Below are 13,816 nucleotides of genomic sequence, written 5' to 3' on the forward strand. Positions count from 1 at the left end.
ATATGCAAGTTCCGGTTCCGGTCATGTGAATTTTACGTTAGGCTCTGTAAAAAGGGCAAGACCCGTAAAAAGTGCAAGTCTTATATTGTTTTGCAATGACTTTGGTATTTAATTGGAGAAAAACATCACTAATAAAGAGGGTCGACGTTCGTTTCTTCAAGATTGGGCAAAAAAACATTACAATGCGGGTAAGACTAATTTTCGGACATAACTCTTTTCGGATATACCGATAGACTTTCAAACTGAGCTCCAATTTGAGTTTTAGGAATTATTATTTTTTCGCCACACTTGATATGTGTATGTATAAATAGCGTCGTGTGTTTTTAAATTTGTAAAATAAAGCGTGCAGAAATGTTTATGTGAGCTATTTTCTTGTTTTAATGTGAATTTTCGACCATAAAATATGCAAGTCAGGCGTCTTAAGTGTTTAATATTACCCAACATTAATCTTATTTAACAAAGAGAGCTTAATTATAATGTAATTGCTCACAATCAAACCTGACAAGCCTTAAGACAAAGTTTGTTGCATTATGTGCGGTAGAAAATGTACCATATGTTATTTAAATCAGGCAATAAGGCCGTAAAATATGCAAGTCAAGGTTATTAACTCACTGGCATTTTATATGGAAATATCCCTCAATATTCCCTTTTTTTTGTTGCAAAATGAAAAAAAGTGATTTATTTCACATTTTTTTGCCCATAAATTTCATTTTGACAAACTTTTCTAAATACAGTTGTCGGTTTATGCAAGCACTGCATAAATTTTCTCACTTAAATCATCATAAAAACCCTTATCATTTTACAAAGAAATCGAAGAACTATGCAATAGGTGTCCCAAGCACTGCGTACATTTACGAAGTATTACATTTATAAAAAAAGTGGTGTGGTAGTTTGAATTTCACTAATACAGTATTTTTGGGAAGTATCTTTTAACATAAATTTACGCACTTAAATCAATATAAAACCCTTGCAAATTTACAGACTATTTATAGTTGTAAACAAAAAATTGTCTCAAGCACTCACTGCATAAATTAATAAACTAATTTATGGCAAAAGATAGCAACATTATAGTTTGAAATTCAAATATACAACACTTTTAACTAAAACATATGATCTTTCTGCATAAGTCAGGCTCTTCATAAATTTACGCGCTTAAATCAAATAAAAACCCTGGCAATTTCTCCAGTGGCAGTGCGTAAATTTAAGAACTAATTTATTGCAAAAGCAGTTCGTAATTTTATTGTAAAGAGGTCAGCTAACTATCTTTCTACACAAGACAAGCTCTGCGTAAATGTACGCACTTAAAATCTACATCAAAATACCTGATATTTTTACCAACTTTTCAAGCAAACAAAATTGTGCAAAGAACTCTTCTACATAAGCCAAGCTCTGCGTAAATTTACGCACTTAAATCAATATCAAACCCTGGCAATTTTACAGACTATTTGAAGTTGTAAACAAAAATTGTCCCAAGCACTGCGTAAATTTACAAACAACTTCATGGTAAAACAAAACAGTAGAGTTATACTTTGCATTTTACAAATACAACATTTTTTAGTCCCCTACCGGTTTCACCGGAGGGGACTTATGGTTTGCGCTCCGTCTGTCAGTCCGTCTGTCAATCCGTCCGTCCATTACACTATTCTGGATCCTGCGATAACTTTAAAAGTTCTTAATATTTTTTTCATGAAACTTGGAACATGGATAGATGTCAATATTGACATTATGCACGTCATTTCATTTCGTTCCTAAGTCAAAAATTATAGTTGCTATGGCAACAAATAAACTAAAAATACTGCTGGAATGGTGGTTTTCTGGATCCTGCGATAACTTTTAAAGTTCTTTATAATTTTTCATGAAACTTGAAACATGGACAGATGGCAATATGGACATTATGCATGTCATTTCATTCTGTTCCTACATCATAAAATTCTGGTTGCTATGGCAACAAATATATATATTTTTTAAATCTGAAAATGGTGGAATTTCTGACAATGGTGGAGCCGGTAGGGGACTAATATTTCCTTACAATAGTCTTGTTCTAACTATCTTTCTACGTAAGCCAAGCTCTGCATAAATAACAATGAAAATCTGCAAAATACTAGCAACTACAAAATACCTGATATTTTTTACCAACTTTTCAAACAAACAAAATTGTTCAAAGCATAAGACAAGCTCTGCGTAACTTTACGCACTTAAATCAATATAAAACCCTGGCAATTGTACAGACTATTTGAAGTAGTAAACAAAAATTTTCCCTAGCACTGCGTAAATTCAAAAAACTAATTATTTGGTAAAAAAAGTTTGGTTATGTTATACTCTGAATTTCTAAAATACAAAATTTTCTGACTATCTTCCTACATAAGTCATGTCTTGCATAAATTTATGCACTAAAATCATCTAAGAAATACCAAATAATTTTACAAACTAATCAAAGTAATAAAAATTGTCCAAGCAATGCATTTATGTACGAATGTATGGCAAAATATAGGAATATTATAGTTTGAAATTCATAAAACAACACTTTCAACTAAAAAATATGTCTGGAAAGTCTATTTCATCTTGTTCTAGTTCGCAGTGCGCAGGCTACTGTCCCCCTTCAAGAGCACCCAGGTCATACAAGCTGAACACGGTTGACCTGCACACCTAACAGTGGAAATAATGAAACAAGTGATCACACATCCACCCACTTTCTGCCCGGAACAACAGGTTTTCCTTTGTATTATTACTGTTTAAAGGTTAACATTGCAGGATTAGTTTAAACCAATTTTTTTAGCTCGGTTGCATAGAAAGCCATAGTTTATTTAAAATGCTTTCAAGTCCGTTTCTTGAGACTAGGACCAGTACTTGTTGTCTATGGGGAGATCTAAAGAACGTGCCCGCATTGTGGATCGAACCTGTTACCTCCTAGCAGGGCTTTTTCTGCCTATTTTGGGAAAAGGAGTCTGACCAAATTGGGAATTTTTTATCGACAAAATTGGTTGGGAATTTTTGCGTCAATGAAACGGCTCATTTGGGAAAAAATTGTGAATTTATCATGCTTAAATAATTCAGCGGTTTAACAAATAAATTTGCTTTTTATTTGTTATTTTGTCTTCTTTATATAAACAGATGCAATATTGGGCGTGTTCAACGTTTATTCAAGTACTGCAGTTTTGTTTTTCAGTTACAGTTACACTCTGAGATAAGAACTGAACAGTCAAAACCGCATAGCAGATATTTTTGACCTAATCAAACACTGGTTAGTCACACACGTTTTAAGACACTTCATTCTTGAAAAAAAACAAAACATTTCTTTTTTGGAAATTGGGATAATTTTTTTAATAATTTCGGTTTGGGATCAGGTCTGTTTGCTTTAGGAGTGCATCCGTTTTCTGGAGGCGTAGACAGTGCGGAAAAACCCCTGAGCCTAGTCACTGGGTGGACAACAAAAAAAATTTAGTTGTTTAAATATTCATTTATTTTGTTTTGGGGGTGTTAGAGTTCGGGACCAAAAGAGGCGTTTTGCTGTTCAGCCTTAAAAGTCAATATAGACGACATTTTAGCAGACGACAAATTTCCCAGCATGCAAAGGGTTAATAAGAAATAACTATATGTACGCTGAATTTGTAACTAACATTGACAGGAATTTCCAATAAAAAAGTATTTTAAATGCAAGTGTGGGTAGTTAAAGGTCTAGCACTTGTCACGGTATTACTTCAAGTGGTAGTTATTTATTAATTACCAGTAATTTATAGCATAAAGGCATCACACATGTACAATAATTTTGAATGTTATCCTGGGCAGATACAATTAAACGTTAAATGAAGAGTTTAATTCATTGATTTTCAAACATGTTATTTTACATTATATACATTCTGTTCACAAACATAAAGTCGGTTGTGCTGTATCAAAAAGGCAGCATTAGGCTCTCAGTGTCTATCCTTCCGTCACACTTTCGTGAGGATACACACTCCTAAAGAATTTTCACCAATCTGCTCCAAGTTTAAATACAAAATGCTTTCATAAGACAAAAGCTCACTGACTAATTTTAGAAAGTTTGCGACTCATTTATTTACAGTTTGGAACTGTTCGCAGCTCATTTTTTCACAAAATGAGGGGGACAAGGCCGCTTAAAAAAAAACAGGAAGAGAAGTCATGTACTATCATGTCCAAATATGCATTTTTTGTTGTAAAATATCCAAGTCAACGTTTTAAAGCGTAATTATACGATTTTTATATGTGTTAAATTTTGATGTATTGATACAAATATGTTATAATAACACACAATATGCAAGAAAAATGATACATTTAAGACGAATTTCATAAAATACAGCAAATACAAATTATCCCCCGAGCCTATTGTGACGAAGATAATTCGTACATATTTTCCTGTAATAACCGATGCATTCGTCTTTTTAGTAAGTGTTCGGGTGTCGTATGAACCAATATCGATGCAGTATTTCAAATGAACCGTTAAACTAAATTTAGATTCACATCGTACATGCATAATATACATGCTGCGAATTCGGCTGTACAGCCTTTTTCGATTTCAGAATTAAATATCTGGCTTATTTAGCATTTTGGCGACACATGTTCTTTTTAACTTTTATTTTAGTTTATATTGAAATATATGTATAATAAGTTTTTTACATATTTTATATTAATTAATAAATATTTGACAAGATCATATATACCCGCTTTATGGTGCTAAATGGTTAATATTTCCCACACATATAGCTTAGTTATCATGGTGTTGTTCATTAACAGGCACTCATCTGTTAGAAGCCATTTTTCTTACATAGTTTCACTTAAAAAATTCTTATAAAAATATACATTTGTGGCTATAAAATTTGCAAGTTTAGCCAAAAAATTTGCAAGTGTGGCCATAAAATATGCAAGTCAATATTTCTTTGTGCTTAACTTACCAACTGTTCATCTGTTTTTAAAACCAATTTAGCTCATTTAGGTTATTTTATATAAAGATTATCAAAGACTGAAACTAACTTTCATGGATACTTCAGGTTAGAATATAGTTGTTGTTTTTTTGTTCAAATGTGTATTTTAAAGGGACTGTCAACCACAAATGACGAAAAAAGAAAAGTTCTAAAATACCGTTTTTTTTTAACAACTATTAGTTTATATTGATGAACATATCACAACCTGTATATTATATTACTTGAAAAAAGTTCATATTTTCAGTATAATTGGTAATAAAATTTTACGATGTGAAATCGAAAGTAGATCGTGAAAATAGGTGATATAACAATATACACACTCTAAATATCGCAAGTAGATTGAACATTTTTTATATATAATGTATACAATTCATTACGCATGCACAGTTTGCATTATCCTGGATTTACCTACATGACGATGATGATCAATCTACTGGTGTTATTTATAGTTGACTGGTAGTTACCTGGTAGACATACCACAACTTTTGTTAAGTCATGTAATATATCGTGGACGAACCATCTTTCGAACCTCTTAATTTTTGACATGTCGTGATATTTTAATCAATATAATCAATTGTGAAAAAATACAGTATTTAACAACTGTTCTTTTCTTCGTTGTCGTGGTTGACAATCCCTTTATCCGCAACATATGCAAGTCAAGCATCTTGTATGCTGAATTTATTCAACGTGTACAGCTTGTCTTTAAAGTATTTGTTCTCCTTCATGTAGTAAATGAATACATACCATGTTTCTTGCATTATTTAGGTTCGAATAGTCATGTTTATTTAATATTATTGTATTTTTATCGTCTACACATACAACAGGGCCTCTCAGGATGTTCTCAACCATAATGGACATCTTTTATCATCGTAAAAACGTACATTACACCGTTAAATCCGTGTGACACCTATGCAATCAACAGCATGGCTTACGTGGCTGACATTACATAATGAAAAGAATGTTAATTATCATCTCTTTTCGTAGATTTATTAATATATTTACATATGCAACTTGCACTTTTTACGCCGGATGTTGTGATCCCTTTGCACATGCGCACTTGCATATTTTACGGGTCTTTCATATTTTACGCCACACCGGTCACATTCGGTCCAAATTACAATCCATAGCTGGTCGCATTGAGTAAAAATTTATCGGGTGCATCATAAACATATTTTTCGTGTGCAATACAAGTTTGAATGAAGTCACATATATATTTTCACATAGCATTCCAACAAGCGATCTCTTTAAAGTTGGCTTTGCTTATTAAACCCCTGGTTTACATTATAATAAGTAAAATTATTATTCCCCGCAAAAGGCGAAGGGGTATAAAAATGGCGTCTGAGACAAACTTTTCGGAGCTTTATCTAAAAAAACTATTTAATATCAACATGAAACTTTATGGTTGTATATATTTCACTGAGGAGAAGTGCCATGCGCAAGAACCAAAACCCCAAACTTTCTTAAATAAGAGTTATTGGCCTTTGTTGTTTTTGTATGGCGTAAATTGTCAGGGCTATATCTCAGATACGATTCAAGATTTCAACATGAAACTTCATTGGATTGTAGAAGGCAATGGAAAGAAGTGCCATGCACAAGAAACATAACTCTAGACTTGTTCAAATAATAGTTGTTGCCTTTTGTTATTTTCGTATCATGTAACTTTTCAGAGCTATATCTCGGATACGCTACAAGATTTCAACATGGTACTTCATGTTTATATATATATCAATGAGGAGAATTTCAATGACTCAAAGCAATAACACTTCTTGTTTTCAGGATTGAAATGTATATCAAGGGATTTGCACCTGTCCAAATTTCATTTGGCGGGTTATACAAATTTAACGAATTTGCTTGTTTAAATAGAATCTCAACTCTCCTTAGAAGTATCAGACTTGTCCACATATTAACGCATACTGTTGTCAATCGATCACAAATGATTAGAATGTTCTCAGCTGCACGTGCCGATTAACTCCACTCGCGCCATATGATTCATTTCACAGTTAACCAGTAATCATCACTCACAAATCTACAATACCTAGGGAATCGATCTGCATCACATACATATTCTTATAGAAGGGGAATACATATATGATAAATGTGATCCTTTGATAATGTTTTGTGAGTAGTATAAAAACAACCATTTCAGCGCCATTTTGTTAGGTTCCATTAGGTGCTCTGAGTTGCTGAGGTGCTCTGAGGTGCGGGTCAAGTCGATAGTGTTGCAGCCATTTTGTTAGGAGCGGGTCAAGTTGAGGTCGAGTCGATAGTCCAGATGTAAGGTGGTTTTCACCTGGTGCCTGTTATGCATATATTCGGTCAGGGATATGGTAATAAATTGCTGTTTATTGTTGTCGGTGTAATTAGCGTGTAATTCACCTGCGAGATATGCGTAACTTTTGGGTATTAGAAGCGGTTTCATATGATTGGAGCGTAATCGATTTGGCGCTTTTTTATGCAAACCCGATATATTTTGAATGCATTTGAAAAGCGAGCGGTATGGAACCACAGGCGCATATAACGTTTTACATGATTTGGCGCTTTTATGCAAAGCCGTTATAATTCTGAATGTATTTGAAAAGCGAGCGGTATTGAACAACAGGCGCGCAAAAGTTTTACATGATTTGGTATAGTTCCTTACAATGTTCATTAACAGTCAAAGTAAGCGGGTTGATTACACCGACATTAGCGAAATCCAGAAATTATATTCATCTGTATTGTGTTACTATCAGCTCAAATATTATTAACTCAATCGCACGTTCTATTATCTGACACATCGTTCATTAATTACCTGTGAAAACTTGTAAACAGTTAACCACGCGTTCAGCTATTCGCGCAGCTCGATAATCGTAGCGTAATAAGTTTCAGATTAGGTAGGCATGACCTTCTTGCATAATCTCTTAACGGTTTGTTACATTCTTCATTTGAGCAAATCAATTAGTTTTTAAATGATCAAGCGATATTTAAAAATTCCGTATGTGTTGTTTTTTTTCTTTAAAGAGATCAGTAAATACAAAATAAAATAACACGAATAACCAATTTTAATAATTTTTGATAATAATAAAAAATATTCAACGCATATATATCGACAGTTGGAGATTAATCAGTAGGTATTTGTATTAACTATAATTCTTCACTCAAAATAAGATATTGTGTAAATATAGAAACAACCTGGAGATGATGACCTTAGGTAAAATGTTGTAATAGCACATAATACATTTTTCGTTTAATAACTCTTCATCAATCAAGTAACCCCTAAGAATCAATACTCCGAAATATTAAATGTATACCCCTGGAAGACTGTTAAAGCATATTTGCTCAGGCAGTCCGTTATGTATCCACTGTAAATTTGAATCTGTATTAGTGCTGTAACTCTTATTGATATAAGTATAATAGCGTTTTGATATTACAGTATACCCAATTGTTTTATGCTGCTTTTGCTATGAATAACTATAATATTTTAAACATTGACGACATAATCGGGACCACTTGAAGCTGTATATATTTGCTGTATATATGCTATCTGTTTTCTCAGTCCCACTCGTACATCACTTGTTATGACATAGAACTGTATATATATGCTTTACGTGTAGATTGAGCTTAACAGCTAGGGTGACTTATAGGTCCAATGGGCCGGGTGCTTTTTTATATGTATATATTATTGTATATACCATACGAAATGCACATGTCACTATAATAAACTATTTACTTACTTACTTACTTACTAACTCTTCATCAAGCAAGTAACCCCTAAGAATCAATACTCCGAACACGACGAGGGTAATATGAAATTGTATCCCTCCATTTTGCATCAATTTCCGAGGAAGGATCAGAGGTTGTTTATTTCAAACAAAATGTTATAATATGTTTGCACATTTTACTTTATGTAATCGACTACTATTAGTATTCAATCGTTTCGCATCTGTAATACTTTATTAATTTCAAATGATGAAAACTTATAACGAACAGCTATTTTGCTTTGAATATACCAGTCGTTTGTAGTGCAAATATATGATTTTAAAATTGTTAATTATGTGAATTAACACGTCCATTGAAATAATCAGCAACACATTTCGACCAGATGTATTTGTTACGGCAATAAATTGATCAAGCCAAGAACTACAGATTTAGATCAAAATGCAGCCCTTTGCGGTGTAAAATATTCAGGGACATAGTTTGTAGATTGTATCTAATATTTTTGTGACGAAACACTTTTTGTTTCATAGCGATGTGATCTGATAATAATTTATGGTATGCGAGAGGAAATGAAAATTATCAAGTCATTCCGGTGAATATGATACCTATTGTTTTGATTCATACCTTCCAAATAACTAGTCAGTTAATTTATAGACGATGTTTGGTTATTACCCGAATCTGTAAAGCACTGTATAAATTTGCTAAAAAATAACAAAGCATGCGGCATTGATAATATTTTGAATGAGCACATTAAAGCATCCTTTCCAATTATGAAAGATGTATATGTAAAATTATTTAACTTAGTATTTAAATCTGGTATAGTACCTAGCAATTGGACCATTGGGTTTATTAATCCAATTTTTAAAAATAAAGGTTCTGAAAACGATCCTTCTAACTATAGACCAATCACTCTGTTGAGCTGTGTGAGTAAATTATTCACTTCAGTCTTAAACATACGTTTAGAAAAATTTATTTTGAAATATGACCTTATTGATAAGCATCAAGCGGGTTTCCGTAAACATTTTTCAACAGCTGACAATATGTTTGTCTTATATGCGCTGATTAACATTCTTAGAACTCAAAAGAAAAAACTGTTTTGTGCATTTATCGATTTAAAGGCTGCATTCGATACGATTAATAGGTCATTATTGTGGTATAAGTTAGGCAAGTACAGTATAAATGGAAAGTTCTTAAATATTGTCAAAAATATGTACAACAACGCAAAATCATGTATCATGTGTAATGGCGAAAAATCTAACTATTTTTCATGTTCAGTTGCGGTAAGGCAAGGAGAAAATTTATCCCCCATACTATTTTCCTTCTTTTTGAATGACCTACATTCATATTTCAATAATAGCAGTGATGTAGACGGAATAAATTTTCATGTTCTATCAAATGAAAACGATATGTTAATTTTTTTCAAACTATTTGTTTTGCTGTACGCTGACGATACTGTTATTGTAGCAGAGTCAGCTAACGATCTTCAAAATTGTTTAAATGTGTATTCCCAATATTGTCACACATGGAAATTAACTGTTAACATAGACAAGTCAAAAATTGTAATTTTTTGTAAAGGTAGACCATCTAATTATGTATTCTACTATAAAGATCATCCCATTGAAGTTGTTAGAAATTATAAATACCTCGGTATTTTATTCAATAGCAGCGGCTCTTTTTTCCAGACCAAAAAGAATCTAGCCGAACAGGCAACAAAATCTATGTACTGTCTGATTAATAAATGCAATAACCTCGCTTTACAAATAGATATGAAAATTGATCTTTTTAATAAGATGATTAAACCTATTCTTTTGTACGGTTGTGAATGTTGGGGGTTTGGAAATAATTATATATTAGAAAAAGTTCAGTTGAAGTTTCTGAAAATTATATTAGGGGTTAAAGCCAGTACGACATCTTGCATTATATACGGAGAAACTGGAGTAAAGCCCCTCCAAATTGACATTGAAACTAGAATGATTTCCTTTTGGTCTAAATTGGTCCATCCATTGTGTTTTAAATTGTCATATCAAATCTACAACACCTTATTTAATATACATGCAATAAAAAATGCTAAATTTGACTGGATAGAGTGCATCCGAAACATTTTTGTTAAATGCGGAATGATGAATATTTGGCAGTCTCATGATTTTCCGAATTGCACCTGGCTCATTCAAAGCGTGAAACAAAAACTTTCAGATCTGTTTATTAATGAATGGTACTCAGATATACATAATTCAAGTAAATGCAGTAATTATAGGCTAATTAAAGACACATTTGGGTTCGAATCATACCTTGTTAAAACTCCAGATAAATGTTTAAAATACATTATACAAATTCGGACAAGAAATAACAGGTTACCTGTCGAAACTGGAAGTTGGTACGGAATAGAATCGAACCAAAGACTGTGTAATTTATGTAACTCCAGTAATCACATTGGTGATGAATTCCATTATTTACTTGAATGTAATGCCCTTAAAGATCTAAGAAAACGTTTTATTGATAAAAAATATTACACAAGACCTAATACTATTAAATTTAAATTGTTAATGTCCATCGATTGTCCTACTAACAGTAATTACAGAAAACTATGTATGTTCATTAAGGAAATATTGAAACAGTTTTAATTTAGAACTTATATTTTTCTGGTGTTGTTTTTCTATACAATCAAATAGTGTATGTTGTTACCCCCATGTTATTGATGCTTAACTTCAAAACATTCTCTCCCTTTACATGTTTTTTTGTGTGTTTAGTTTGCTTTGTAATGGCCCCTTCAACTATGTATTTTTTAATTTATGTTTGTGTAACTTTTGCTTACACTGTCATGTTATGCATGAAATGAGCTTGAAATAAATAAACTTGGAAACTTGGAAACTTGGATTCATACCTTCCAAATAACTAGTCAGTTTATTGATAGAAAAACAACAAAGGCGTGAAATTGTAGCGCTTTTTGTCGCGTGAACCCGATATATTTCCAAATGTATTTGAAAAGCGAGAACTTATTCAGTATAGTTTTTCACAACGTTTGTTAACAGTGTTGACTAAGATAAAATCAGTTTTAAAATTGTATTGTTTGAGTCATAAACGCACGTTATAAATATTATACGTAAACATAAACACAATAACAAAAGTTGTTGGGAGCACTAAAACTTATCACAAGAAAAAGGTATCTGTTATTAAAGGTAGCGAGGAAAATAACAATGCATGCAAATATCCAACGCTTTAAGTGTATTTGGAAATACCTGAATGAAAAATGTTAAATCGACAAGTTTTAATTAAAATATTCCAAAAAAATATTAAAACTCATTAAAGCAAAATGATTGTTAACAAATAATTTTACATATGAAAATAATTGTTAGAATTTGAAAGAAAAAAGTTGAAAGGAAAATATTTTTAAGGTGAATGTTTTTGAAAATAAGTTTAAGAAATTAATTTAAGAGTGAATTTTTCTAGAAAAGCAATGTTTAAGGAAAATGTTTTTGAAATTAAGTTAAAGAAATAATTTTGGAATGAAAAGTTAATCAAACTATTTTTTAAAAATAAGATTAAGAAATAAATTTAAAATGAAAACACTATGCAAAATTTCTTTGATATAAGAAATAAATTTAAAATGAAAACACTTTGCAAAATATCTTTGATATAAGAACATATTTTTTAGGTGAATGTTTTTGAAAATAAGTTTAAGAAATTTATTTACGAGTGAATTTTTCTAGAAAAGCAATGTTTAAGGAAAATGTTTTTGAAAATAAGTTAAAGAAATAATTTTGGAATAAAAAGTTAATTAAACTATTTTTGAAAATTAGATTGAGAAATAAATTTAAAATGAAAACACTATGCAAAATATCTTTGATATAAGAAATAAATTAAAAATGAAATCACTATGCAAAATATCTTTGATATAAGAACAGAATATATATTTTAAGGTGAATGTTTTTGAAAATAAGTTTAAGAAATTTATTTACGAGTGAATTTTTTAGAAAAGCAATGTTTAAGGAAAATGTTTTTGAAAATAAGTTAAAGAAATAATTTTGGAATGAAAAGTTAATCAAACTATTTTTGAAAATTAGATTGAAAAATAAATTTAAAATGAAAACACTATGCAAAATATCTTTGATATAAGAAATAAATTTAAAATTAAAATACAATGCAACATATCTTTGATATAAGAACATATTTTTAAGGTGAATGTTTTTGAAAATAAGTTAAAGAAATTTATTTACGAGTGAATTTTTTAGAAAAGCAATGCTTAAGGAAAATGTTTTTGAAAATAAGTTAGAGAAATAATTTTTGAATAAAAAGTTCATCAAACTATTTTTGAAAATTAGATTGAGAAATAAATTTAAACTGAAAACTCTATGCAAAATATCTTTGATATAAGAAATAAATTTAAAATGAAAACACTATGCAAAATATCTTTGATATAAGAACAGAACATATTTTAAGGTGAATATTTTTGAAAATAAGTTTAAGAAATTTATTTACGAGTGAATTTTTTAGAAAAGCAAAGTTGAAGGAAAATGTTTTTGAAAATAAGTTAAAGAAATAATTTTGGAATGAAAAGTAAATCGAACTATTTTTGAAAATTAGATTAAGAAATAAATTTAAAATGAAAACATATGCAAAATTTCTTTGATATAAGAAATAACTTTAAAATGAAAACACAATGCAACATATCTTTGATATAAGAAAATGTTTTGAAAAGTTATGCACATTTTTTTTTAAATAAAAGAAACTGTTTTTGAATAAGTTATAGAAATAATTTTAAAATAAAAGTTAAAACAGCAGTGTTGTACAGATGTAAACAAATCATATATACAATTTAGGTGCATGGATGGTTGAAAAGAAACATATCCTGAAGGAATTAAGATTGACACAATTGGTCATTAGCTGGTTTAGTTTTCTGAAAAGAATGTGATGAAAAGAAATGCTGATATGAACTAAAGGTTTTATCGAATGGTCTGGCATTTATAACAGCCATATTTTATCAGATACAATTTCTATGTTTTATTACATCATATTGATTATCAGATAAAAAAACCGGTAGATACTTTTATTTTAAACATGATATTTTCAGTTGTTGGTCGCGAAACGTAAAATATAAAATAGATCTATAATGGAAAGAGTTCCATAGTCAATTGGTCATGGTTAGCAATAACGTGATGTAATGCAACAATTGGATTTAAATTCACTTT

The 13,816-nt window shown here is 30.7% G+C and overlaps 1 long non-coding RNA gene across 1 annotated transcript; it reads left to right on the forward strand.

The window, feature by feature from the left end:
* On the forward strand, nt 1–3,266 carry LOC127839423 (uncharacterized). The gene is made up of 3 exons (XR_008030339.1): nt 1–188; nt 2,572–2,709; nt 3,167–3,266. It is a non-coding gene; the product is annotated as an uncharacterized LOC127839423 (long non-coding RNA).
* The last annotated feature ends 10,550 nt before the right edge of the window (nt 3,267–13,816 follow it).

This window comes from Dreissena polymorpha, chromosome 7 (genome assembly GCF_020536995.1).
Source record: "Dreissena polymorpha isolate Duluth1 chromosome 7, UMN_Dpol_1.0, whole genome shotgun sequence".
Lineage (NCBI taxonomy): Eukaryota > Metazoa > Mollusca > Bivalvia > Myida > Dreissenidae > Dreissena > Dreissena polymorpha.